The sequence below is a fragment of the Alosa sapidissima genome, chromosome 2 (assembly GCF_018492685.1).
Source record: "Alosa sapidissima isolate fAloSap1 chromosome 2, fAloSap1.pri, whole genome shotgun sequence".
Taxonomy (NCBI): domain Eukaryota; kingdom Metazoa; phylum Chordata; class Actinopteri; order Clupeiformes; family Clupeidae; genus Alosa; species Alosa sapidissima.
In genome coordinates, this window is record NC_055958.1 from 32,264,933 (window position 1) to 32,270,761 (window position 5,829).

Below are 5,829 nucleotides of genomic sequence, written 5' to 3' on the forward strand. Positions count from 1 at the left end.
TGACTCCCTAAAACTGATTGCAATGAAACCAGGTGCATCAACGGATTATCCCTTTCCCACCCGTCACACATTGTTGGTCATTCATTTAAAAATATATTTACATTGGATGGCTGCTAAGGCTGCAGTGTTCAGGCAGTTCATAACGATCTTGGGTAGTTGGCTATTCCATTTCCAGTTGTTGTCTTTAGGGTTCCTGAAGACACTATCACCACAGTCAGCTTTCCATTGTTAGTCCTGACAAAGCCTATGAGCTTAATGCACAGTTGTGATTAGGCTACCTTGGGCTAATTTAATGTAACTAACTAATTAATTAGTGTTTGTCAATTATCCATAACATTGATTTAGGAAGTAAATCTCTCTGGGTCATTCCACCGAATCAGTGCCTTTTGCATCCATAATAAACACATAATCAGTTCTAAAGTTGCTCTAACAACAAATACATGTGTAATTTAAAAAACTTAATGTTACTATAGAATAGATCATATGCATCAATATAAGACCAAGTAAAGCCAATAAAATATAATTTTACTTAATTAAAGTCACATAAATATATGATGAAGTTGTAAAATGTTAGTAAAATGATACAATTTTCACAGTTTTATATTGTCTCAAGAGTAATCTCATTGTTAAGCAATGGTTTTGACATAAATAGATATAATAATAAATAAATAAATAATAAATAGATATAGTAATTTATCATTGTCCTTAATTTCATCTCAGTCCTGTTACTTTCACCAGAGAATGTCTATAATATATCTTATAATATATAATATATCTTAGGCATGCTCAGACCCCAGGTACGCCATGCACTAGACCCGTTACAGTTTGCATACCAGGAGAAAGTGGGCGTGGACGATGCCATCACTTACCTTCTACACAGGACACATTCCCACCTAGACAAGGGGAAAAGTGCTGTGAGAATCATGTTCTTTGATTTCTCAAGTGCTTTTAACACCATCCAGCCCCTCAGATTGGGAGACAACCACAGTTCGTCAGACTGAAGAACTGTCTCTCTGACACTGTGATCTGCAGCACCGGAGCACCACAGGGAACTGTGCTCTCTCCAGTCCTGTTCACCCTGTACACATCTGACTTCTGCTACAACACCGAGTCATGCCACATGCAGAAGTTGTCTGATGATACTGCAATTGTGGGGTGTATCAGGAACAGGCAGGAGGAGGAGTACAGGAGCCTGGTGGAGGACTTTGTGCAATGGTGCAATCTAAATCATCTTCAACTTAACACTTCAAAGACCAAGGAGATGGTGGTGGATTTAGATAGATAGAGATAGATAGATACTTTATTGATCCCCAGGGGAAATTCAAGTTTCCGCAGGTCTAAGCCCACTCTGCTACCAGTCCACATTGATGGGGTCAATGTGGAGGTGGTTAGCACCTACAAGTATCTGGGTCTCCACCTGGACAATAAACTGGACTGGTCAGCCAACACTGATGCACTCTACAAGAAAGGACAGAGCAGGCTGTACTTCCTGAGGAGGCTGCGGTCCTTCAATGTGTGCAGTAAGCTCCTCAGGATGTTCTATCAGTCTGTTGTTGCCAGCGTCCTCTTCTATGCAGTAGTATGTTGGGGAGGAAGCACAAGGAAGAAGGATGCGGGGCGAATTGACAGGCTGGTAAGGAAAGCTGGCTCTGTAGTGGGAGCTGAACTGGAGTGCATCACTTCACTATCTGACAAAAGGACCCTGAACAAACTGATCAGCATCTTGGACAATGAGTGTCACCCACTCCACAGCATTATTGTTAAGCAGAAGAGCCTGATCAGCTGGAGACTTCGCTCACTGCCTTGCACAACTGACAGACTGAGAAAGTAATTTGTCCCCAGGGCCATTTAACTGTTCAATGCCTCACTTAAGGGAAAAGGAGAGATAGACTTCTCTGCATAGTCTGTCTGCCTCTTAACCCCCTCCATGTTTGGTACTGTCTGTCCACTAGCCACTTTTACCACTGTCTTTATGCCTCACTGTTTGCGTGCTATATTAGCACATTTGCATACCCCCCCCCCCCCCCTCCATGCCACAGCCGAACTGTGGCCACACTTATACATTTTCTTAAATAGTTAAATATATAGATATATAGACTTTACTTTATTTCTGCATTGTTGCACTGTTGGACGTACTCATTTGCACTATCACCATGACCACTATCACCATTGCACTACCACCATGACACTCATTCACACAGAGCACCTTAGAGCACCTTACCATGCACAGAGAATCACAGGCTCAGTCCCTGCCTCAGTCATTGCAAGCGCCTCTGATTGATTAACCACCACTATGTGGATACTGTTTTTAGAATTGATTTAGATAAAGTGTTAGTATAATTTGTATTTTGTAATTTGTATTTTAGTATATTTTTATAAGTGTTAGTAAATTTGTATTTTAGTATATTTAGCATATTCTTTATCTTCTACTTTCCTTATTGCTTAGTTGTGTTTTTATATTATATACTTTAATTACTCTTTCTGCTGTTAAAGAATGTGTTTGTGTTGTCTGTATGCTGCTGAGACCTTGAATTTCCTCTGGGGATCAATAAAGTATCTATCTATCTATCTATCTATCTATCTATCTATCTATCTATCTATATATATATATATATAATAAGGGGAGAACTGCCACTCTCGGAAAACTTCCGGTTTCTGAACTGGTTGCAGTTCCTTCTGTGGTTCCACATGAGGGCGCTCGTCCACGAGTGCAGAATGCATGGAGGTCTATGGAGCTGTACCCCTCAAAATCCACTTTTCTCGGGATATAATTAAGTAATTAGAATATTGTATTCGAAAGGGGAGGCAAAGAAAATACACTTGGTTGAGTATTATATTTTTTAAAGTCACTTAATTGTTCTAAAAAGGCTTTCAAACGTGTCAATGACGTCATTCATTAGCACAATGCTAGCGTGTTATGGGCAACAACGACCCAACCTGTAAGAAATCAAAAGGACATAAGTACTCGTTCATTCAACTTTTGACCTATAATCCATGTTGAAGTTATACAAGCTACAATCAAATCTGAGATTTGTCAACGAAAATCAGGTGAAAGAGACAAATTTAGCAGTCTAGCTCCATTGACTCCCATTCATTCTGCACTCATGGCGATCGCCCCCAGTGGAACTCTGGTGGAACTGCATCCAAAATTCAGTACAATGGGACTTAAAGGAGAATTCCGGTGTGATATTGACCTAAAGTGTATTGAAACATGATACCGAGTGTGAACGTATGTCTCATAGCCCATCTCGACTTGTCCCCTGCACTCCAAAATCTGGCGCTAGTTAGCCGATGCTACCAACAACTTTTTCAGTAGTGGTGCTTCGGCATCGGGCTAGCCATGCAAATAAATCACTGTTTTACACCCATTTACGAGGCTCAATGTATCTCCACACTTCATTGGTAGACTTCCTAGGGCCCTGACATTTAAAACGAGACATTGAGAACTTTGAAAAAGCACTGGTAGTTTACTTACAAGACGATTTATACAGACAGTATCTTCACGAAGTTTAACGTTTGCAGCCATCTTGAATTTAGTCACGATAAGTCGAGCAACGAGTAAGAATGAACAGGTATGATAAGGGATCAGATTCCAAAAATAATTCAGTGGAAATGCATGGATTCCAGTTTCTTCCAGTATCAGCAACTGGAATCCATGCATTTCCACTGAATTATTTTTGGAATTCCGGTTATGCATTTCGTCCACGTAATGAAATGATCGTGACACATTATTAATTTCGTAAACTGCTGACTCACGAAATGTATTGTATGTGATTCTATTATGCATTTCATCCACAGAATGAAAGCATATGTCACTGAATGCATTTCATAAGTTATAAAGTTACTATTGCATGACGGAATGCCTTCTGTAACACAACACAATACTTTTGTGGACGAAATTGAAATGGGATACACAGAATGATGCGTTAGGTGCATTCCGTATTTACATAGACAGAATTACTTTTGACCAAAAAAAGAGTTTATTTCGTCTACTAGTGAATAGTGCATTCAGCATTATGTCCACGAAAGGAAAAGGCCACCAGTCAATTTCGTCCACGAAATGATGTGCTCTCTTCAGTGTTTCATGGACACAATGCAAACCAATTTGTGCATTCCGTGGACAAAAGGCGTTACAATGTAACATGGTTTCGTAATGAATATATGTATTTCGTCACACAAGTCATTCTGTCCATGAAATAAGGCATGTTACATTTGGCGCATAGTGCGAAGCACATTAGGAATTATGCTAGTAGTATCGCCGGTTTGAATCCGGCATGATGCAGTGGCCGCAGCTGTCACCCGTTAATTTTACTCTACGCTGTCCAGTGGTCAGCGCAATCGCGAGTCCGTGCGTGCGTGCGTGCGTGTCGGCGGGCACGCGCAATCTCTTATGAAGCCAAGTGCTTGATTGTAACTGCTTTCTGTTTGGTGTGCTGTTTACTGAGGGCATTCATATTAATCATTGATATCAATTGCAACAGCCAAAGGAATAAAAATCAATTTTACGAAAAAGGAGGACGCCGCCGAGCGGCGGACTTTGACCTACATGCAATAGCCAATGTCACGAGACTCTAATCATGTATATAAGACAGAGCGCTACGTTAAGCAGCGCCTCCGTGGCACTGTTGAGAAGGCGGTGCTGTGCTGTAGCACATTAAGAATTGCATCGCCGGTTCGAATCCGCCCTGATGCACCGGCTTGTGTTACGGCCGTTCTTTTACGGCACGCCACCTGTCAGCGCGTTCGAGTGCACGCTGCCACGCGACATCTTATGAAGCCAAGTGCGTGACTGTTTGTAACTGTTTGCTTTTTGTTTGGTGTGCTGTTTACTGAGGAAATTCATATTAAATCACTAATATCAATTGCAACAGCCAGATAAATAAAAATCAATTTTACGAAAAGGAGGACCTTTGACCTACACGCAATAGCCAGCGTCACGAGACTCTAATAATGTATATAACACCGAGCACTACGTTAAGCAGCGCTGCTGAGTGAGTGCGTGCGCGATCTCTTATGAAGCCAAGTGCGTGACTGTAACTGTTTGCTTTCTGTTTGGTGTGATGTTTACCGAGGGCATTCATTGCAGCGTGCTTCGCCTGCCGTTGCGGCTGTGGTCACGCGGTCTCCCGTATACATCGCTCTGCGCCGCCCGGCTGTCGTCGCGTTCGCGAGTGCCAGCACGCGCGATCTCTTATGAAGCCAAGTGCGTGACTAACTGTTTGCTTTCTGTTTGTTGTGCTTTTTTACTGAGGGCATTCATATCACTGATATCAATTGCAACAGCCAGAGAAATAAAAATCAATTTTACCAAAAAGGAGGACGCCGCCGGGCGGCGGACTTTGACCTACACGCAATAGCCAGCGTCACGAGACTCTAATCATGTATATGTAGTTCTATGTCACTGTGATTTGTTTGTTTACCAAAGGGGGAGATTACGATTCCTATTTTTTAAACCCAGAATCAAACTGAAGAAAGGAAATAGTTTTTGTTGGTGTACAGTTGGTGTATTTGACAGATGTTTGCTATTAAACCGTACTTGATGCTGGTTTGGTGATGGCACAAAAACTCCTCTCCTCCTCTTCTAAAAGGCATTTCTCTTCCTCAAGGCTGCTGAACTGTCCACAACTATGTGCTGCTGCTGACTGTCCAAAATCCTCTTTTTAACGCTGCTGTCAGGAGTCAAGTCAGAGATATACAGCATCAGACGTACACACAGTTAGGTTTAATCTGAAAACAAAAGGCTTGCAAAAGTGCAGTAGCGTCAAAGTGTCTGTCTTGAATCCTCAGAGTGTACATGCGATGTAAACAAAAAAAATGCCACAACAACAG